This window comes from Panthera pardus, unplaced genomic scaffold (assembly GCF_024362965.1).
Source record: "Panthera pardus isolate Hobbes unplaced genomic scaffold, ASM2436296v1 HiC_scaffold_2, whole genome shotgun sequence".
Taxonomy (NCBI): domain Eukaryota; kingdom Metazoa; phylum Chordata; class Mammalia; order Carnivora; family Felidae; genus Panthera; species Panthera pardus.
The window spans coordinates 63,084,713-63,107,609 of NW_026526765.1; the positions used below are offsets into that span (position 1 = coordinate 63,084,713).

A 22,897-nucleotide genomic window follows, 5' to 3' on the forward strand; every position below is an offset into this window, starting at 1 on the left:
CACACCGGAGGATGGATCTGAGTGGGAGAGAGGTAGAAGGTGGGGGTGGGGGGCGCAGCTCATTCCAGATGATTAAAACAGCGCTTTTTTAACGTTTACTTTTGTTATTTTTGAGAGAGAGAGAGAGAGGGAGAGAGAGAATGAGCAGGGCAGGGGCAGAGAGAGGGAAAGACCGAGGATCTGAAGCAGGCTCTGTGCTGACAGCAGAGAGCCTGATGTGGGGCTCGAACTCACAAACCATGAGATCGTGACCTAAGTTGGACACTTAACCAACTGAGCCACCCAAAACAGCACTTTTTAAAAGATAAATTCCCCAGTTGGGGGTCCATTTTCCCTATGGGGTATCTGGAATAGTTTTGGAGCCAGCCGTGTCTGAGAGGGTAAAATTCACCCCATGCTGCCATCATATAAGTGTGCTAAATGCCTCCCTTCTGAAGAGGCTACACCAGTGGGGAAGTCGGGGCGGGGGGGGGGCTTCCTGGAGACCACAGAAGCCACCTGCAGTGAGTTTAAGCAGAAATAGAATTTATTATGGGATATTGGGGTGGGGGGGGCTCCCAGCATCTCTGGATCAGTCCAGGAACCAGGCCAAGAGGCTCCGCGGGGGAGCAGGGCCGTGCCACTGCAGGGCAGCTCCAGGGAGCGATTCTGTGAGCCCCTAAATACCACAGATCCTCTGCTGCCTCCCTGCCTCCATGGGAACCTGCCTCATCTTCTTGCTGCCAGCTCTTAAAGTTTGGCTACTTATGTAATTGGTGAGCCTGGTCATGTGCCTGCACCCTAGTTCTGGAAAACAAAGTTTCTGGCTTCTCTGGGGAGTCAGGGACACAGAAGGAGGAAATTCTCCAAAGTTTTAGGGTGTTCAAGGATGCCGAACAGGCAGAAGACACATATACATTAGAAGTAAGTAAAGGGAAATCACTTGAAAGTCCAGGCCATCTGTACATCTGGACAGCATGCCTGCTAGCAGCTTCTGTCATTAGAGTAATATCTCCATGTTAGCCCTCCAGTGTGCAAATCCTATCCAGGCTACCCCCCCCCCCCCCACCGCTGAGGGGCACAGGTACCCCAAAGTGCACCCTAGCTCTGGTACGTATTGCTGTGTCATTCAGTTTACAGGCTTCTCGTGGCCCATGCAAGCCACTGGGCAGGGCGGAGGTGTTGATTTGGTATTTCCCTTGGGTCCCCTCCACTTCCCTCCCCTTCCTTAGAAATATGTTGAGGGTCTAATCTGCTCTAGACTCTGGGGACACGATGTTGTCTTACTCCCAAGCTCCCTGAGACCCAGTCTGGGGATCAGCAAGAGTCACAACCTTCTACCTATCATCAACTCCTCGGAGGCCCGTGGGCACAGCTCATGTGGCTGGATGAGACCTGCCCAGAGGCCAAGGGCAGGCCCACATGCCCTGATTCTTTTATATGTGTAAGGAGGAAGATACCTTTAGTGGAGGATCCCAACAGCTGGGCTTGCCTGGAAGAATCCCTAGCTGGATCACCCCATTTGTTAGGTACATTCTCTAGTTTCCATGTTGCTGCATTGTTGCTAAATGTCTGCCTCTCCACGACGGAAGTCCCTTCTCTTCCATTTCCAGTATAGTTTCCTTTATTTTTATTTAAAAAAAAATTTTTAATGTTTAGTTTTGAAAGAGAGAGAGACAGAGACAGAGCATGAACTGGGGAGGGGCAGAGAGAGAGGGAGACTCAGAATCCAAAGCAGGCTCCAGGCTCTGACCTGTCAGCACAGAGCCCGACGTGGGGCTTGAACTCACGAGTGGTGAGATCATGACCTGAGCTAAAGCTGGACACTGAACCGACTGAGCCACCCAGGCGCCCCATATTTTCCTTTAAATCCTCACTGACATCCCCCTTCTGCCAAGTTGATGCTGTTTTGACATTCCCAGACACTTTCTTCAGAGGCCTCCCCGCTTCTGCTGGCTTAGCTTTATGTTCCAGTGGCACCCCACTTCTGGTATCAGACTTTATATTCATTATCTGCTCCTGCGAAACAGATTACCCCAAAACTTAGCAGCTTAAAACAACAGCAAACATTGGTTGTGTTTCACGGTTTCTGTGAGTCGAGAATTCGGGAACAGCCTAGCTGGGCGATCTGGTTCCTGTGCATTCATGAGGTTGCAGTCAAACTGTCAGTTGGGGTGGCTGTCATCCGAAGGCTAGACTGGGGCTGGAGACCTGCTTCCAAGGTGGCTCACTCAGATGTTTGGCAAGAGCGCGCTGGCTGTGGTGAAGGCCTCGCTTCTTCTCCACGTGGCTCTTCCGTGGGATTGCTTGAGCAACCTCACGCAACATGGCAGCTGGCATCCCCCGGAGAAAATGATCCAAGAGAAAAGGTGGAAGTCACACTGTCCTATGACTTAGCCTTGGATGTCATGCACCATTTCTTCTGCGGTGTTCCATTGGTCACACTGACCATCCCTGACTCAGTGTGAGAGGATATACACAGCAGCAGGGAATGCCAGGATGTGGGGCTCATTGAGCGCCATCTCTGAGCTGGTGACCACAAATGGTTACGGTTCGTTAAGTGTTTCTCATTGTAAAAGTATTTTATAGAAATTTGGGAAAATTCAGATTAGCGCAAACTACCCCATAATAGCTCCATTCAGAGAAAAACCACTGTCAACATTCTGGGGTAGATGTCATCAGCCTGTACTTTAAAATTTTTTTGAGTTTTTATATTTTGAGAGAGACAGAGAGAGAGGGAGAGAGGCAGAGAGAGAGAGAAAGCACGTGCGTGAGCAGGGAAGGGGCAGAGAGAGAGAATCCTAAGCAGGCTCTGCGCTGTCAATGCAGAGCCCGATGCAGGGCTTGAACTCACGAACCCTGAGATCATGCATGACCCAAGCCGAAATCAAGAGTCGGACGCTTAACTGACTGAGCCACCCAGGCACCCCTGAGCTTTAAAAATCTTTACAAAAATTGGGTAATACTGAACAAAATCGTTTGTGACCACTGTTTTTTCAATTAATAGTACAGTCACAAAATATGCTTCCCGGACATCTTTTTTTAATGGCGACATTGTATTCCTGGGAGCTTTGAAAACCTGAGGACTGGGTCCTGTTATGCCCAGAATTCGTGATCCCCAAATACCGCCAGGGAGCCGAGTCCGATGCAAAAGCAGAGCCTTTATTCGAGCTAGCTCGAGCTCAATCCCCTACCTGCACCGAAGCAGTGGTGAGATACCAGGGAGAGAGAGTGAGTTTCAAAAGGACAAAGGTTTTATTGGGGCCTAGGGGCAGTTGGTGAGGTAATGGCTATGGCCTCAGCCGATTGGCTGGGGAAGGGTCCGAGTCCTGTTAGGCAGGTGAGGGGGGGGGTTACTCAAGGGGAGGAGGTGTGGTCAAGTTGAAGGACACAGAACAAGATGGAGTCGGCCGGCGTAGGCCCGCCCTTTCAGGTCCTACCCCAGAGATTCTGATGTGATTCGTTTAGTGGAGGGATAGGCTCGGCAGGTTTTTAAAACCCCTGGATAATTCACATATGCTGCCAAGGTTGAGGACTGCTGCTCTAGGATCTTTGGTCCTGCAGAAGGATGTGTGTGTGTCCCAGATGTCTTCAAGTTTGCGTATTCCCAGGCTCACAGTTCTGGGGTCCTCCTTCCTGAGAACCCCATTCCACGAATTATGGAAGAGCCTGGGGATCTTTCCCAAGTGTTCCCGGATCCCACCCCCTGACCCCTGTTCAGCCCTCCCAGCACCCCATCGCCCCCTCCCCCACTCCACCTCACTCCCCACTGCAGGGGGTTTACTTTATTGGTCACTTCCTGCCTCTGATTTCCTGTTCATACTGAGCACTCAATCCCATTCCTCTCTCTCCCCTCGGACTGTTTCTTTCTTTCTTTCTTTCTTTCTTTCTTTCTTTCTTTCTTTCTTTCTTTCTTTCTTTCTTTCTTTTCTTTCTTTTTTTTCTCTTTCTTTCTTTCTTTCTTTTCTTTCTTTCTTTCTTTTTTCTTTCTTTCTTTCTTTTCTTTCTTATTTTTTTCTTTTCTTTCTTTCTTTCTTTCTTTCTTTCTTTCTTTCTTTCTTTCTTTCTTTCTTTCCTCTCCTTGTCAACTTAATGCCGGTTTTCACTGACCACCAGCACACAGCTGTCAAGTTTCACAGATGTTTCCTGAAGGTCTGCAGTTAACCAAGATGTGTCGTTTCCAGACTAAATTACTCTGCCCTAAAGTCCTTGGGTCGACTCCTGCAAACCCTGCTTCCTCCAGCGGTCAGCATGCAGCTGCTGGCCAAGTTCCAAAATGCTGTCCCTTTCTCTTTTTTTCTTTTTCCTTTTTAAAAAAACTTTTAACATTTATTTATTTTTGAGAGAGAGAGAGAGACAGAGCATGAGCAGGGGAGGGGCAGAGAGAGAGGGAGACACAGAATCGGAAGCAGGCTCCAGGCTCCGAGCTGTCAGCACAGAGCCTGACATGGGGCTCAAACCCACAAACCCCGAGATCATGACCTGAGCCCCTGCTCAGGAGCCCCTGCCGTTCCTTTCTTAATCAGAACAATTTAACTCCCTTGTCTGTGCATCTCCCTTAGTCCATGTAGTTCCAAAAGAGATGATGCAGTCTCTGTGAAGAATCCAGTGACTCTACTCCTTCCAGGCAAACCGTCTCTAACTGGAGCCAGTGTTTAAAAAAAAAAAAAATAGCATCTCCTTCTTCCTTCTATTCGTGCAAATCTTCAGGGATTTTAGCAAGTTATCTTAATAGCTAGAGGGCCCTGCTGACTTCAGTGCAAATATTCTGGCCAGAGATCCGAGGTCCTCAGATGAAACCTAACAGTCGAAGGGGTCAGGGGTTCCGTGGTTCCGGAGAAAGGCAGCTGGTGTCTCAGCAGATTTTCCTAAAAATTTGGGCTCGGGGCCACATCTGTTCTGCGGGGAAAGCAGGAAGGAGAAAGGGAGGAATAGGACAGAGAGCACAGGAGGCTAAAGATTAAAACAGAACGATATAGTTCCCCCTAAAGTTAAAGTCTCTGGTCCCAGGAAAGGGAGGAGAGAGAAACGGGGAGGAGGAGTCTTGGTGACTCGGAGGCCCTGTGGTCCACCCTCCCTCAGATCCCAGGATGTGCAGGGAGATAGCCACAGCCAGCCTTGGCCTTATGGGATGGACTCCTTCCAGCCAAGCTGCCTGGGAAGCCAGCTGCCTCTTCCTCTCCTTCCCTTCCCTTATATTTTCCCAAGAGGAGAGAAGGCTTTGTTTAAAAAGTCCAACATGGGGCGCCTGTGTGGCCCAGTTAAGTGTCCGACTTCAGCTCAGGTCATGATCTCATGGTTTGTGAGTTCGAGCCCCACGTCAGGCTCTGTGCTGACAGCTCAGAGACTGGAGCCTGCTTTGGGTTGTGTGTGTGTGTGTGTGTATGTGTGTCTCTCTCTCTGCCCCTCCCCTGCCCACACTCTGTTGCTCTCTGTCTCTCAAATAAAAATGTAAAAAAATTTTTTTAAAAAAGGTTCAACATGAAACTTCATTGTGTATATCCATCCGATGGGTGAAAATTAGAAGGTTGTGTAATGCCAGCTGTGGCCATAGTGGGAGGGGAACTCTGGTTCTCTGCAAGGGAGTGAGGTCAGGTGTGCCATTTTGCAGAGCAGTCTGAAAGGGCTGGTGCAAGTTAACCGTGTGAATTCCCTGCTGCTGGCTAGGCAATGTGCCAACCCTTGGTATACGGGCCAGAGACACTCTAGCCTAAAGGGACATATGAAAAAGTGCTCATTCAGCATTGTTTGTGGCAGGGGAGTACCGGGCCACTCAGGAGGCCGTCCCTGGAGGCTCCCGTCAGTCAGAGGAAGGGAAGCAATGTTCACACAAATTGACATAATTTCTGCAACAGACTGCATTCAAATTCAAGGATACACATTAAACACACAGAAAGGCTGCCCATGAGGAAAGGGATTGTGAGTGGGAAGTGAGGGTTGTAATGGATTAAAAGTGGTTCCAAATTCCTTGGCGTTGCATTCATCCAGAGATGGGGCCTATACCTCTGGGTGGGCTTCTGACTGGCCGATAGAATATAGCAGAAGTGATGTGATGTCAGTTTCCAAACGTGGGTCTTAAGAGATTGGTAGTTTCTACCCCCTCTCTCGTGGAAGTTTGTCTCTGGGAGCTCTGAGCTGTCATGCACTATCAACTACTCTGAGTGCCCCAAAGTTGGAGAGGCCATGTTTAGGCACTCTGGTTCATGATCCTAACTGATCCCAGCCTTCCAGCCAGCCCCCACCCGCCAAAGTCACCAGATATATAATTAAAGCCATCTTGGATCCTCTAGACCAGCCCACCTAAACTGATTATGACTGGCCTTAGTGGATGCCACATGGGGCAGAAGAATCACACAGATGTGTCCTGCTAAATTCCTGAGTCACAAAATGTGATAGGATAATAACATCACTAAGTTTGGGGCCATTTTGTTGCCCAGCAATAAATAACTAGAATAAGGATAAAAGGCAATAAATCATGAAAGCCCCTGCATTTAGCAATGATGAGGCTTAGTGGCATAGAAATATACAGTGTCCCATGAACTGAACCCTCCTGCCGTTCTTCTGGGCAAAGAAGAAAATTCCTGGATCTGCCCATGCAGCATCAGCCCTGTGGGTGGGGAGGGGGAGGCCGATTGATCCTTGGAGAATACCAGTGCAGAGTCAGTGCAGCTGATGAGTAACAGGAGGGAATTTACTTTCCCATTCATTTGTTCCACAGCCTAGAAGTGGTGTATACCTAGTCAACTTAGCCACCATTAAAATTGTTATGGAAGTATTAATATGTTTTCAGAGTTAAAACCATTGAGATTTCTAATCATGAGATCAGAAATACATTGAAATGTTCTTCTTAAGAGATAACAAATCAGCTCATCTGAATTAGAATTGACCAATATTCGCTAAATACTCATTGTATGTCAGGGACAGTACCAGTGCTGGAGCTAGAAATGAAGCTAAGACACAGGTCTGCCCTGGGAGAAGGCAAAGAAAGACATTAAACAATGAACTTGCACTCACCACCTGTCACAGACCACTTCGTGAATTTGCAGTCCCTAGAGTTTTCTTAAAGACCTGATAATCTGGTACTGTTTATAATACTTAAAAAAAAACTAGTGTGTTTTTATACGATGAAATATATTTATATATTGCCCTTCTTGCAAAGCATCATTTTGAAGGATGATGGTTGATATCATCATCCTTCGATATTTGGTAGATAATTAAGTTGTTAGATCATCAGGAATTTTGGATTTTTTTTTTTTTTTTGGCCTCTAAAAATTCAGTGGAATCAAGGAAGATTCATTGTCAAAATTCAGGGCTTCTGGGTGAATTGAAAAAAAAAAACAGATTGTATTAATAGAGTATGAGCTTTATTTTTAAATGTGTTATTTTATCTCCCATCGTTTTACAAAATGATTTGGGATGGCTTACAGAAGTATGTACCACACGAAGAAGAAAGAAAAAAATGATGTAGAAATCAGGGCAAAAGAAAAGTAATAGGCAAGAAAATGAAAGAAAGGCATCCTGATAGAAGCAGAAGAAATAAAACTATTTTTTTGCAGATTGAATGACATAAGGAATACACTAAAAAACTATTAGAAGCAATAAATAAGCTCAGTGTGGTTGCAGGATACAAGATCAAGATACAAAAATCAATTTTATTTTGATATATAGCAATGAGTAAAGTGCAAATTACATTAAGAAAACAATTTCATTGACAATAATAGCATCAAAAAGAATCAAATACCAAGAAAAATTTTAACAAAGTATAAAACCTATACTTTGAAAGCTACAAAACATTGTTGAAAGAAATTGAAGAAGTCACAAATAAATGGAAAGACATCTCATGTTCATGGATCAGAAGACCTAACATTGTTAATTAAGATGGTGTTACAGATTGAGTTGTGTTTCCCCCAAAAGATGTTGAAATCTTAACCTCCAGTACCTGTGATGTGACCTTATTTGGAAATAGGATCTTTGCAGATGATTAAGTGTAGGTGAGATCATCAGAGTGGGCCTATTCCAATATGACAGGTGTTTTTATAAAAGGACATCTTCACAACATGTGAAGACGAAGGCAGAGATCAGAGTGATGCATTTACAAGACAAGGGATGCCAAAGATTGCCAGAAAACAACCGAAGCTGGGGGGAGGAATGGAACAGATCCTCCCTTACAGCCCCCAGAATGAACCAGCCCTGTCAACACCTTGACCTCAGACTTCTAGCCTTCAGAACTGTGAAGTGATACAGTTATTTAAGCCACCCAGTTTGTGGTGCTTTATTATGGCAGTTCTAGAAAACGAATATGGGTGGCAATACTCCCCAAATTGACCTACGGAGTCAACACAATTCCTGTCAGACCCAGGTGATTTCTTGGCAGAAAATGACAAGCAGATTCTAAAATTCATACGAAATTCAAGGGACCCCAAGTAGCCAAAATAATCTTGAAAAAAGAAGAACAGGTTAGAAATCTCACCGTTACTGATTTCAAAACTTACTGGAAAGCTATAGTAATCAAGACAGGGTGGTACCATCATAAAGAGACATGTACATCAGTGGAATAGAATTGAGATTGCAGAAATAAACCCTCACATCTACGGTCAATTGATTTCTGACAGGGTTGCCAAGACAGTTAAATTGGAGAGAGAATAATCTTTCCAATAAGTGGTGTTGGGATGACTGGATACACACATGCAAAAGAATGAACTTGGACCCCTACCTTGCATAATATATAAAAATGAATTTAAAATGAATCAAAGACCTAAATGGAAGAGCTGAAGCTATAAAACTCTTAGAACAAAACAGAGGTATAAATCTTTGTAACCTTGGATTAGACCCTGCTTTCTTATTTTTTTTTCAATAGATGAAATTTATTGTTAAATTGGTTTCCATACAACACCCAGTGCTCATCTCAAAAGGTGCCCTCCTCAATACCCATCACCCACCCTCCCCTCCCTCCCACCCCCCATCAACCCTTAGTTCTCAGTTTTTAAGAGTCTCTTATGCTTTGGCTCTCTCCCACTCTAACCTCTTTTTTTTTTCCTTCCCCTCCCCCATGGGTTTCTGTTAAGTTTCTCAGGATCCACATAAGAGTGAAAACATATGGTATCAGTCTTTCTCTGTATGGCTTATTTCACTTAGTATAACACTCTCCAGTTCCATCCACGTTGCTACAAAGGGCCATATTTCATTCTTTCTCATTGCCACGTCGTACTCCATTGTGTATATAAACCACAATTTCTTTATCCATTCATCAGTTGGTGGACATTTAGGCTTTTTCCATAATTTGGCTATTGTTGAGAGTGCTGCTATAAACATTGGGGTACAAGGGCCCCTATGCATCAGCACTCCTGTATCCCTTGGGTAAATTCCTAGCAGTGCTACTGCTGGGTCATAGGGCAGGTCTATCTTTAATTTCTTGAGGAACCTCACACTGCTTTTCAGAGCGGCTGCACCAATTTGCATTCCCACCAACAGTGCAAGAGGGTTCCTGTTTCTCCACATCCTCTCCAGCATCTATAGTCTCCTGATTTGTTCATTTTGGCCACTCTGACTGGCGTGAGGTGATATCTGAGTGTGGTTTTGATTTGTATTTCCCTGATGAGGAGCGACGTTGAGCATCTTTTCATGTGCCTGTTGGCCATCCGGATGTCTTCTTTAGAGAAGTGTCTATGCATGTTTTCTGCCCATTTCTTCACTGGGTTATTTGTTTTTCGGGTGTGGAGTTTGGTGAGCTCTTTATAGATTTTGGATACTAGCCCTTTGTCCGATATGTCATTTGCAAATATCTTTTCCCATTCCGTTGGTTGCCTTTTAGTTTTGTTGTTTCCTTTGCTGTGCAGAAGCTTTTTATCTTCATAAGTAGACCCTACTTTCTTAGACATGACGCCAAAAGTGTAGGCAACAACAAATAAACTGGACATGGTTAAAACCAAAAGCTTCTGTACTTCAGGTGGCATCAACAAGAACATAAAAAAGACAACCTACAGAACGAGATGAAAATTTTGCAAATCATGTTTGATGAGGGACTTCACACTTAGAATATATAAACCATTACAACTCAATAAGAAAATGACAGGCCAGTTTCAAAATGGACAAAGCGGGGACTCCTGGGTGGCTCAGTCGGTTAAGCGTCCGATTTTGGCTCAGGCCATGATCTTCTGATTTGTGGGTTCGAGCCCCGCGTTGGGCTCTGTGCTGACAGCTCGGAGCCTGGAGCCTGCTTCAGATTCTGTGTTTCCTTCTCTCTCGGACCCTCCCCCGCTTGCAGGATAATTATGGGCATTTAAGTGTCTGTCCCTTTGATTATGCAGTGAATGTCTCAGGGAGTTAGTTCAGGGGCATGGAGTCCCCGCCAGTGGATTCGGTGTCACCTAAGGGCCGAGATTTATTTCTAGGAAAGCAAAATATGAATAAAATAAAATGAAAAAATGAAAAAAATGAAAATTAAAAAAATAAAAATAAGCGTTAAAAATGTTTTTAAAAAATGGACAAAGCATTTTGGATGGGCAGCTTTCCAAAGAAGGTGTGCGTGTGGCCAAATAAGCACGTGAAAAGATGCTCGACATCATTAGTCATCAGGAAAATGCAAATCAAAGCCCCAGTGACTTTATACCCGCTAGGATGGCTGTGATCAGAGGTAGATCGGAACAAGTCTTAGAAGGTGGAGAGATTTGAAGCTTCATAGACACCTGGTGAGAGTAGAGATAGCACAGCACTTTGGAAAACAGCTTGGCAATTCCTCAGACGGTTAAACTGAGAGTTACCATGTGATCCAGCAATTCCAGTCCTGGGATGTATCCAAGAGAAATGGGAACATATATCCCCACAAAAACTAGTACAGTACACGAATGTTCATGGAAGCATTATTCGTAATAGGAAAAAGTGGGAATAACCCAAGAGTCCATACACTGAGGAATGGATAACAAAATGCGGTGTCTCCATCCAATGGAATATTCTTTGGCAATAAAAAGAAGTACCTGGTAGATGTTACAACACGGATGAACTTTGAAAGCATTATGTTGGTCACCAAGGGCCAAATGTCACGTGATTCTGTTTCCGTGTTAATAGGCAAATTAGGCAGATTTATAATAGGGCTGAGGGCTTCTGTATCATCTGCGTTTCGAAACGGTCCACAGGATATTGGCAGTGCACAAGTCACACAAGTCATAAACATCATTATTATGATGATTGATTTATCACTCATAACTTCCAACAGGAACCAGTGGAGAATTTCAGCTCCTGTGAATATCGGACTTAGCCTAGTAGCTGTGCGGTAAGTATTGAACAATGTGTTGGCCCCAGACCCTTGGGAGCTCCCTTAAGAATGCCCGAGGAGGACTGGGAGATACTGGTGTGTCCGTCTTTGGGTCAATGACTGGCTTGATGGACTAAACTTGTATAGATCTCTCCAGGGGGAGGAAGCAAAACTGATAAGCACAGAAGTACATCAAGTAGACTGTAAGAACATTTTAGATGCCGAGGCTGGTAAGAAGGTCATAGGAGAAGGCAGACCAGGGGAGCAAGAGGCAAAAAACCAAAGCCATTCATTGTTTTTAAATAAACTTTAAATTTTCAGTTTTAGATTTACAGAAAAATTGTAAGGGCAATACAGAGAGTTTTCATATATTTCATGCTCAGTTGACCCTATTATTAATCTATTAGCATGGTGCATCTGTCCCAATTAATGAACAAGCATCGATACATTGTTATTAACTAATATCAATGCAGATTTCCTTAGTTTTTACCTAGTATCCTTTTTTTCTGTTCCAGGGTCCCATCCAGGACTCTGCATGGCAATTAGTGCCCATGTCATTTTAGGCTCCTCTTGGCTGTGACAGTTTCCCAGATTTTCCTTTTCCATCAGGTTTTTGATGACCTTGACAGTTGAAAGAATACTGGTCAGGCATTTTGTAGAATGCCCCCTACCCGCCTCGCTGGAGTTTGTCCGTTATTTTGCTCATGAGTAAAATGAGGTTATAGGTTGGGGGAGGAAGACCACAGAGGTAAAATGCCACTCACATCACATCGTGTCAAGGGAACATACTATCAATGTGACTTCTCACGGTTGCTGTTGACTTTCATCGCCTGGCCAAGGTAGGCTTTGTCAGGTTTCTTCTCCGTGAGGTTACCCTTTCCCCCTGTTGCCATACCTCCTCTTTGCAGGAAGTCGCCACGTGCAGCCCATACTTCAAATGGCAGGGAGTTCTGGTCCCCCTCCTCGAAGGTAGGGTAGCTACATGGTTATTTGGAATTCTGCACAGGAGATTGGAACCATTCGTTTAAAATCTGTTATTAATCAGAGGGGGAGGTGGGGCAGGGAAGACATGTCTCCAGGTGTGGAATTGGTCTTCGATTCCTTTAGGGAAAAGGAGGAACTGGTGCCAGTCAGGGAGAAGGGCGAGAGGAAGGAGAGCTTGCGTGGCCTCTCCCTTCCTCACAAACGCCGTGAAAGAGGGGCCGTGTGTTCCTGACGCCGGTGCCCCAGGCTGTCTCCGCTGTACCATCACGCTGACGCCATGCCCGGGAATCTTGACCTAACGCATTCATGAGCTGCCCAAGCAATAGTGGAAAAGTTTTCTGTCTTTTTCCCTGGGCAGATTGTTTAAAAAAGAAAATAAAAAAAAAAAAGGTCAGTTATAAAACCACAACAAAATTGTCGGTCCCCAAAGTGTTTCTCCTCCTTCCTCTCATCTTTGAGTGGCCAGAACTGAGCTGTGTACGTAGACCTCCTGAGATGATGTGCAGCGAATGCCCCAGAGTCACCTGATCAGGGCGTGTGGGGCCCTTGGGACTCGTGAGTGGGTGGGCCCCAGGTCTGGGAGAATGCCACCGAGAATTTTTCCACTCTGTGATGAAAGGAAAGACTCTTCTGGATTGGACTGTTTAATGAAAGGCAAAAGCAATTTGGAAAAAAAAAAAAAAAGATCTGGCTACTAAATGGCAAAGGTTATTTTTACTGTACGGGGCAGCCATCTAATAAAATGCCACCGTTGCCAAAGTTTGTCTCTCCCCCACCCCGGGAAGCTTTATGGGCACTGATGTGTGTGTCCTTTTGATTATGCTATGAATGTCTCAGGGAGTTCAGCGAGCTCCTGCCCAAGGTCATGGAGTCCCTGCCAGTGGATTTGGTGTCACCTAAGGGCTGAGATTTATTTCCAGAAGGAAATATGGATTTTTCCATTTGTTACAGTCACATAATGCTTCCTTAGTGCTGCCCGAGTCAGGCCATGCGCTCCGCCCACACGTCAGCATGGGGGCTACAGGAGACATCGTATTCTCTGTTGCTATGTTCTTGGGCTGCCTGCAGACTCTGAGGCATGAGATGCAGTTTCTTGCTGAGTTCATGTGTCTTGGGCACGAATCCCTTGCAACTGGACAGAAAGTGTTCTCTGGTGGTTGTCCGTAGACAGGTTTAGGACTAAGTACTGTGTCTGCATTCCTGAATCCCGAATCGAGATGTCAGACAAGCCATTGCCTTCCTAGCAGGTATCTGAAATCAACTTTCAGACTTTTCCAAATGCCTGCTGCAGGCTTCACGTCCTCTTTACAGAGAGACAGGCTGAGTGGTGGCAAAACTGGGTTGGACTCCTACATCTATCATTACTTACTATTTGACCTTGGACAATTCACTGGAACCTCTCTGCTCCTCAGTCTCTATAATTGCGGGAAGGGGTGACATGAAATGATGTCTACGTGATATTTGCACAACAGTGAATTACCAAAATTAAAGAGTGAATGGTGGAGAATACGTTTCCTCTTCTGACGCGGAGCTCCAGCTTTGACTCTTAAAAAAACGACTCAACGATTCTACATTGCTACTACTTTTTTTTTTAAGACCTTAATTTTTTACAGCAGTTTCAGGACCAGAACAAAATTGAGAGGGAGGGACAGAGAGATTTCCCACATATCCTCTGACCCCACACATGCATAGCCTCACCCATCATCAACTATCACTCACTGGAGTGGGACATTTGTGACCAAGGATGGCCCTGCCCATCACAGTCCCCCCAAGTCCATAGTTTACTTTAGGGTTCGCCCTTGGTTTGTGCATTCTGTGGGTTTGGACAAAGTATAATGGCACCTATCCACCACTATCATATCATACAGAGTATTTTCACTCCCCTAAAATTCCTCTGTGCTCTGCCTGTTCACCTCCCCACACCTAACCCTGGTAACCTCTGATCTCTCTTTTTTTTTTTTTTTATGTTTATTTATTTTTGAGAGAGACAGAGACAGAATGCGAGTGGGTTGGGGCAGAGAGAGAGGGAGGCACAGAATCTGAAGCAGGCTTCAGGCTCCGAGCCGTCCGCACAGAGCCTGACGCGGGGCTCGAACTCCCGAGCCGTGAGATCATGACCTGGGCCGAAGTGGGACGTTCAACCAACTGAGCCACCCAGGCACCCCACCTCTGATCTTTTCATGGTCTCCGTAGTTTTGCCTTGCCCGGAATGTCACCTAGTTAGAATCATACACTGTGTAGCCTTTGCAGATTGGCTTCTTGCATGTAGTGATCTGCATTTAAGTTCCCTTCATGTCTTTTCATGACTTCACAGCTCACTTCTTTTTAGCACCGAATAATATTCCAGTTTCTGGATGCACCGCAGTTTGTTTATTTATCCACCCACCTACTGGAGAACATCTTGGTTGTTCCCAAGGTTTGGCAATTAAGAATGAAGTTGCTATAAACAGCTGCGGGTAGGTTTTTGTGTAGACATAAGGTTTCAACTCCTTTGGGCAAATACCTAAGGAGCGCTATCGTGGGATTGTATGGTAAAATTATGTTTAGTTTTGTAAGGAGCAGCCAAACTGGCTTTCAAAGTAGCTGTACCATTTTGCAACCGCACCAGCAATGAATGAGAGTTCCTGTCGCTTCACATCCTCACCAGCATTTGGGGTCAGTGTTTTGGATTTTGGTCATTCTAATAGGTATGTAGGGGTGTCTTGTTATAAACCATTACTTTTTTTTTTTTTTAAAGCGTGCTTTTCAACAGATCATCGATATGGTTTTTTAAATGTGTATTTATTTATTTTGAGAGAGAGAGAGAGAGAGAGATCATCAGGGGAGAGGCACAGATAGAGGGAGACAGAGATTCCCAAGTTGAGTTAGCGCCGAGCCCCCGGGCAGGGCTCCAACTCACGAACCATGAGATCATGACCTGAGTTGTAATCAAGAGTCAGACGCTTAACCGACTGATCCACCCAGGTGCCCCAAGATTGATACCGTTTTTAGGGATCCCAGTCGCACAAATCTGAACATGGTAATTTGCCACAGTTAGACCTTAGACAATGGCTCTGTCTTGGGTTTTCGCTTTTAAAAAGCATTTCAAACATTTTATTTTATGAGAGAACCACTAAAGGCTCACCACGCACTCTGGATATTTAGCTGTGCCTATGCTCTTGTGTGCTGTGAATGTATTCAAAGAGTAGCCAGTCTGAATGGCTACAAAACTTTTTTTTTTTTTAATGTTTTATTTATTTTTTTAAGACAGAGAGAGAACATGAGTGGGGATGGGGCAGAGAGAGAGGGAGACACAGAATCAGAAGTAGGCCCCAGGCTCTGAGCTGTCAGCACAGAGCCCGACACGGGGCTCGAACTCATGAACTGTGAGATCACGGCCTGAGCCGAAGTCAGACGCTCAACCGACTGAGCCATCCAGGAGCCCCTACAAAACTTCTTTATGAAGCTGCTAAACAGCTATGCCAATACGTTCATTTCCTGTGGAACCGATAGGAGTTATATCAATAGCTTAGGGTACAAATCTAGTCATATTTCTTCTAGTCAATCACTTGAATGCTCCCTCCCCCTCAAACTCTGTTGTGATAAAGTGTAATATCTTGCTTTTGATTTTTCCAAAAACCCAGGGCTCCGTTGTCCTGCTTCTGAAATACCAGATGCAGAGGGAACTGGAGAGTCAAAATCCCTTCTTGCTCTTGCCTCTCTGCGCCACAAGGTGGCACCGTTGAACACCAGTCTGCGCAGTCCTGTGGAGGGGAGGAAGTTCCTCTTCTGTATTGCTGTTCCTGCAGTGATGTTCCACACGCAGGCTCCAGGGTCCGGTCCCTTGGTTCATGTTTGGATATTATTCCCCCAAATGAAACCCCAAGCAGCGTCCGCCAGCTTTTGGGTGCTGCGCCTGAATTACCCACCACTGAGACTCCCGTGTTTTTCCTGGTAAGCATTATGGACTGAATGTTTTGGCCCTGTTCCCTCCCACCCTCCCCTGCCAAATTTGTACGTTGAGGCTCTAAACCCCAACATGACCGTATTTGGAGATAGGGCCTTTGTAGAAGTGACTAAGGTTAGTGAGGGCCCTGATCTGATAGGATTAGGGCCCTTATAGGAAGAGGCACCAGGGCGTCTGAGGTCTGTCTTCCTCAGTGAAGCACTGAGAAAAAGCCATGTGAGGACGCAGCGAGAAGGTGGCTGTCTGCAAACTGGGAAGAGGGCCCTCCCCAGAACGTGACCACGCTGGCACCCTGACCTTGGACTTCCAGCCTCCAGAACTGTGAGAAAATAAATCTCTGTTGTTTAAGCCACCAGTCCGTGGCAGTTTGTGATGGCAGCTCGAGCAGACGGACAGAGTGAGTTTCTCACTGCGTGTCGGCCAGAATGGACACTGTGGAGCCCCCCGTGTCCATTCCTTTCAACATACTTTGATCAGGGTCACCCCGGTCTTTCCTGACAGAGCCATTTGGGAAGGGAGTTCTGGCATACTGAGTACCCAGGCCGTGGGTCTAACAGTAGGGGGAAGGGAAGAACATGGGATCCAGGTGGGCACGTCTGTGGTCCTTGCCCTGCGGGGACAGGCATGGCCATAGGAGGAACAGAGCAGGAGCGTCTGAAAGGTGTGGCCTGGGACAGGGGTCCTTTTTCCCAGGCCTAAAGCCGGGCTGGCCTGGGCTGTATCCTGGGTCTGCTGCCCAGGAACTGTGAGCCTCAGGGAAGGTTCTTTGTTCTCTTTGTGCCTCACTTTCCGTCCCTGGAAAATGGGGGTGACAATAGGATTAATATTACAAAATTGTCACGAGGATTAAATTTGTCAGTTGCCTCGCATACGTAGAATAACGCCTGGGATAGGGTAGCTGCTACTTCAAAAGCAAAACGCACAGCCCCTCCGAGAGTTCTCAAAGTCATCCACTCACACAGTGACAGCAGTGGTGACTGAAGACTTATCCAAGATTCGGTACCTGGGCCGGAGGCCTGGGGTGCCATGGTGCTCTCCACAATAAAAAGCCCTAAAGATCCCCTTCTCTCATGTTCTCTTTGGTCATCCTCCTGCTGGGCTGTCTCTCTCTGGCCCTTCGTCCCGGGGGTCCCCAGCTTTCCCATGTCTCTTATCTAGTCTTTACTCCCCTTTCCTTTGGGAGAAGACACATTCCTTTCCTTGTCTCCCTGTCCCTGTACTGTTAAGTCGTATCCTTTTCATGTGAACATGAGCTAAGGGTCTCACCATCCCAGTCATTCTGTCAAAATATTTCTTTCAAAGAAATAAAATGTCCTCCCTGGTGGGTCCTGGTGGGGGACATTTTCCCCATCCTTCCATGTGTGGAACTGAAAGCAGGGCCGTGGCGTGCTTGGCAGGTCCTGCTATGCTGTCTCATTTCTGCATCTGTGTACCTTGTTGAAAAGTGAGCTCCCCAAACACAGGGGTGACACTTTGTGAGTGGCAGCAGGGCCTGGCTCCAGAGGCACAGGGGACGTGTATGGAGTGAAGGAGTTCACCTTTGGTCTCTGCCGTGTCCCTTGGCAAAGCCTTGCAGGCCCATCCTCGGCTCTCGGGAGGGGACAGTTCTCCACACCCTGACGCGCTCTGAGCTCCAAGCTCCCTTCTGGGCAAGGCGCTTTTCTAGCACCCACTAGTCATTTCCATTTTTATCTTGGCCCTGGGGCGTCCGAGAAGCTTGCTCTGAGCTTTTCCCTAGCAACACAGAACATTCGCAGCTTTGGCATTTAAAATTACCCCCTTCCGGTTGTTTCGCCTGAAACAGAAGGAAAGCAAAGTGGCTCAAAGTGCCAAGACTGCTTGGGGACCCCTCCCCCACAAATGGTATGGATCAACGCCTGAACTCAATCTCTTATATAAAACCAGATATAAGAGGTGATGCTTACATCAGTGTGGTCAGATACCAGCTTAGTAAATGCACACTTTTAAAGGCACACATAACCGTGACTTGCTCCAAAAACAAATTGAGACAGCCATAGAGTTATAAATTCATAAATATATATAACCCGTTGTACAGATGAGAACCCTGAGGTACCCAGGCAGTGTGGCTTCGGGGTCCATGCTTTTAGCACATATACTATGCTTCTAGAACTCCAAGGAGTCCAGGAAGTAATCTGTTTATCTGTGCATCCATTTACTGAGCAGACTCACGATGATCCCCAGCGCTGTGCCACATCCACAGGGGGCGCTGGTCACCCAGAAGGGACAGCCTCTGGGGGTCCCCTCCAAGGGGGCCTGCCACCCTGTGGTCCTCACCGCACAGAGGGGCTGAGTGAGGCGTCAGGACCCCAGCCCCAGGAACGCACTCAGCCCTGCCTCTTAAGAGCGTGCACCTCGGGCCCGTCACTTCACCTCTGTCCTCTGTCCTCCATTTCTTCCGCTGTAAAGTGAGAATCAGACCCCCCAACCCTCTCAGGTGGTTTTGAGGGTGGGATGCATTGGTGCTTGTGAAACAGCATGCGGAGCACTGGTGCGTGTGCAACCCGCCCCCCTCCCCCGGAGAAACCTCTGCCGTTTGCATTCTGGTTTCTGGGTCCATTTGTAGAGTCATTCAGCAAATGTGCTTGGGTTTTTTTGTTTGTTTTTTTGGCGGGGGGGTGTGTGTGGGGGGGTGGTCGTTCGAGTGTGCGCTTGCCCTGGTGAAAGAAGGGTAAGGTTGAGCCCTCGAAGCTTCGAGGACTGCCTCCAGGGCAGGCAGAAGTGATTTTCCAGCGTGGAGCACGGCTGACAGCCGAGACGTGGATTCCGATTCCAGTTGTCTCACCCCAGCCCTATGGTTTGGGGCTAGCCGTTTTACCAGGACGGAGCCTCTTTACCTGTGATGGCACCCATCGCCTTGGGCCGGTGAAGGTCTCAGACGGCGTGGGTAAGGTGCCCCGGGGCGTGCGCTGCTGTTGGTACAGCTGTGTGGTCACGCCTGGGGATGAGGTGAGTGGGTGCCCTGAGTGCCAGCTCCTCATCTGGGGGAGGGCACAGCTCAGTGAGAAGAAAGGACCCAGGGCAGGGGTGGCAAGGCCCCTCTGAGGGTGGGTGAGACAGAAGTCAGGGACAGCGCCTGGATGCCCTCTGGCTTTCTGCACCCCACTGGGGCTCTGCCTGGCCGGGGGGGGGGGGGGGGGGGGGGCTTTCACGGCCCACCCTGCCCTTAGGCCTGAGTGTTATTTGAATCAAACGAGACTGCCCCCCTGCAACCCCCCTCTCGAGAGGCCAGCGGCCTTCAGGGCCACCGGGGAGCGGTTGTTTACTTACAATGCTTCTGTCTGTTTATAGCAGTGGCACTGATGAGACCCGAGCTGCGGTTGGGCCTGGGTGGCTGGCTGCCCCACAAAGACAGCTTTCAGGCCACACTTGGCTGAAAATTTGGGGACAAAAGCGGGGTGAGATAGAAGGCAAGGTCAGGCCCGGATCCGGCTCGGGCTGAGAGGGAAACAGGCAGGCAGCTACCATGGTTTAAGTCCTTACTACATACTAGACTGTGCTGAGGGCTTCACATGAATCTTCTCAGTTATTCGCACCACAGAGAGGCTGACAAACTTGCCTCTGGCTGCTTGACTGCTTTTTTGGAGAGCTGGGATTTGAGCCCTGATCTCTCTGAAGGTCTAGTGCTTCCCCCACCGCCCCCCTGCTGTTACTTTGCCTCCCCAGGTAAACTTAATATCAACAGTTGCTATTTAAGATTATCTGTCGTCCTCAAAGCAGTCTTATAGATAAGGAGACTGAGGTTCAGAGGGGACCAGTGACTGGCTCGTGGTCACACAGGGAGGGAGCGACGGAGCTGGGGCTAGCTCCTAGCACCTAGCTCCTCCGAAAGGTGAGGGAGGGTCTCCTCTGACACTTTTCCTCTAGGAAAATGCACGGTGTTCCCCGCCCGACCTGTCTTCCAGGTGGTCCCCCCGGCTCCCCCTTCCTGGCACGCTGCATGGAACGTATCTGAGGAGGACAGGCGTCTGGCCTCCACCTCTGCCCTAGGCTCGCCCGTCTCGCTGGCTCTGACAAGCCGTGACTGAGAGCTGCGTGCCCCTCTCTGTACCCCCCGCGGCCTGTGAAGGAGGGACTGGACTGCCCTTTCCCCCATTTTACTGAGGACGACAGTGGAGGCTCCGAGGGTGAGGAGGGATTTGCCCAAGGTCGCCCAGCTACTGAGGGGTCCACGTGGTGGACGAACCCAGGCGGCCTTCACTCCAGAGCTCGGGTGGCGGCTGCAGACCCTCAAATTCCAAGGGCTTCTCTCCACTTCCTTTCCTGCGCCTGTCGTATCCTCTCCGGCAGGTGAGCCTGCTTCTGACCCCCTTCCCCTCAGATCCCCCGCCTCCTCTCTCGCACGCCCCTGCTGTGTCTGCCCACATCTCCCATCTCTCTCTCCCCTGTCCCCGGGTGTCTTGGAGCCTGCTGGCCAGATCAAGTCCGTGCCTTGGGCTGGGCTCCCGGGACCTGCCGTAGCAGACAAGCCCTTGTTCTGGCTCTGCCACCCTCGGGGCTGTGGGGCCACGTGGGCCAGGTTGCTTCACACCCCGGGCTTCATCTGTAAAATGGGGGCAGTGATGGCTGCTCTGTGTCCTGGGGTGTTTCGTGGTTGAATGAATCACCGACGGCTTCTGCTACTCTGCCGCCACTATGAGGGGTGATAGCAGTATTTAATGAGCACTTACTATGTTCCCCTGCGCGGTGCTCCCAGAAACCCTCTCTTTCAATAAATGATGCAGAGTCTGGCTAAGTGATGGGGGGGGGGGGGGCGTGGTTTCTGAGCTTCCTGTTCTCTGCTGTTTCCTCTTCCCCTTCCTCTCCTTCTCCCTCTCCCCCTCCTCTCCTTCTCCCTCTCCCCCTCCTCTCCTTCTCCCTCTCCCCCCTCCTCTCCTTCTCCCTCTCCCCCCTCCTCTCCTTCTCCCTCTCCCCCCTCCTCTCCTTCTCCCTCTCCCCCCTCCTCTCCTTCTCCCTCTCCCCCCTCCTCTCCTTCTCCCTCTCCCCCTCCTCTCCTTCTCCCTCTCCCCCTCCTCTCCTCCCTCTCCCCCTCCTCTCCTTCTCCCTCTCCCCCTCCTCTCCTTCCCCCTCTTCCCCCTCTTCCCCCTCTTCCCCCTCTTCCCCCTCTTCCCCCTCTTCCCCCTCTTCCCCCTCTTCCCCCTCCTCTCCTTCTTCCTCTGCCCTTTCCTCTCCTGATCCCACACAGCCCGGCCATGACAAGAGTGCCACATCTCAGAGCCCACAGAGCAAGAAAAGCTGCCAGATAACACAGGTAGAGGTTGGGGTGCCTTGTCCCTCGAGGATGTGGTTGTATCACTCCTCACAAATGGATGGCCCCCAAGTCCACGGCCATTGCCATATCAGGGCCCTCAAAAACCATCCCCAAGGCAATGGCCGGGAACTGCACACCTCCTGTTTCTGGTTCTTACAACTCTGGGCAGATTTGCAGAAGGTCTGCTCCTGTTTCCCTGGGCCAGCCCGCCCTGGGTCTGATCCCACTAAGGACACCCCCACTCGCCAGGGGACGAGTGCTGCAGGGACTGGTCAAATTCCAGGGCCCTTGTTGGGCCACGGGGCTCACATGGAGATACCGGTCCACGCTCAGGTGCAGTGCTCTCGTTTATCACCTTTCTCTGCCTGTCTCCTGAGATTAGAGTGACAGAGCTGGCTCTGCACCCTGAGGGCAGGCTGGGCATCTTCCTCTTCTTTCTTTCCTGCGTGGGAGGCAAATAAGGAGAGGAAGACCTTGTTCTACTGGCTCTGGAAGAGTCCTCTCCATTTCTCTTGTCCCTCCCTCCTCATGGTCACCCGGCATGGGGCTTTCTCTGGCCTGACATGTCCTGGGCTCCAGCACTGGGGGCCCACGTGCTCTCTTGCTGCACACCCTCTCTCTCTTCTGCCCCAGGTGGGAGAGGGGACACCTTGCACCTTACCGGCCTGACACGTTCCAGGAGGAGGGTTTAGACCGAGGGAAACAGGCAGAACTGGCCTTTTTTTGTTTTTTTTTTAAGTTTTTAAAAGTTTATTTATTTTGAGAGGGAGAGGAAGAAAGGGCACGTGCGAGCAGAGGAAGGGGCAGAGAGAGGGAGTTCCAAGCAGACCCCACATGAGCACGAAGTCCAATTTGGGGCTCAAACCCACAAACCATGTGACCACGACCTGAGCCGAACTCGAGAGTCAGACGCTCGACCGGCTGAGCCACCCAGGTGCCCCACAGCTGGCCTTCTTAAAGCTGATTTCGGTTCAAGGTCATGTCAACCCAGAACTGGCTTGGGCAAACAGCCCCCCGAGTGGTCCGGCCTGTCTCCCTAGAGTCCTGTGTGAGGGTTGGGGCCACAGGCTTTGCTGATAGTAAAGGACAACTTTACCGATGTCAGCTGTGCAGATGTGGTCTTGCAGGGAGGCGGGAGGCCAGGCCAAGGCAGGAGAGAGGTGGGCCTGGGTCTCCAGGTCCGATGGCGGTGGTTTACAACTGCCAACCACAGGGTGTTCCCGGCACAGGCTTAACGAGGGGAAGTGGAATGACGTATTACGGTTCTCCTCCTATGGGGGTTTTGTCCAATAATGTTCACTTTGTTTCCATCCACCCCCCGCCCAAGCCTCTGTGGGGAGATTTGTGCTTGGAATGAACTTAGTAAGATTTATGGACTTTATTAGTAACTTATGGACTATAAATAAGTTTCTGTTGGTCTCTACTGCTCGTGCACGTGGCTGCAAAGCCTTTCCCCCAACCTGCTGGG

At 48.6% G+C, this 22,897-nt stretch overlaps 1 long non-coding RNA gene across 11 annotated transcripts in view; it reads left to right on the forward strand.

Annotated features, from left to right (window-relative positions):
- LOC109267523 (uncharacterized) overlaps positions 1 to 22,897 on the forward strand; it is a 384,515-nt gene that overhangs the window by 225,070 nt on the left and 136,548 nt on the right. For 6 of the 11 annotated variants that reach the window (XR_008423756.1, XR_008423755.1, XR_008423759.1 and 3 more), the window contains one exon: positions 11,192 to 11,248. The exons of 4 other annotated variants lie outside the window; for them this stretch is intronic. This is a non-coding gene — a long non-coding RNA (uncharacterized LOC109267523). Of the gene's footprint in view, positions 1 to 11,191; positions 11,249 to 15,926; positions 16,148 to 22,897 lie in introns of all 11 variants that reach the window. One more of the 11 variants, XR_008423762.1, reaches the window with a different exon arrangement.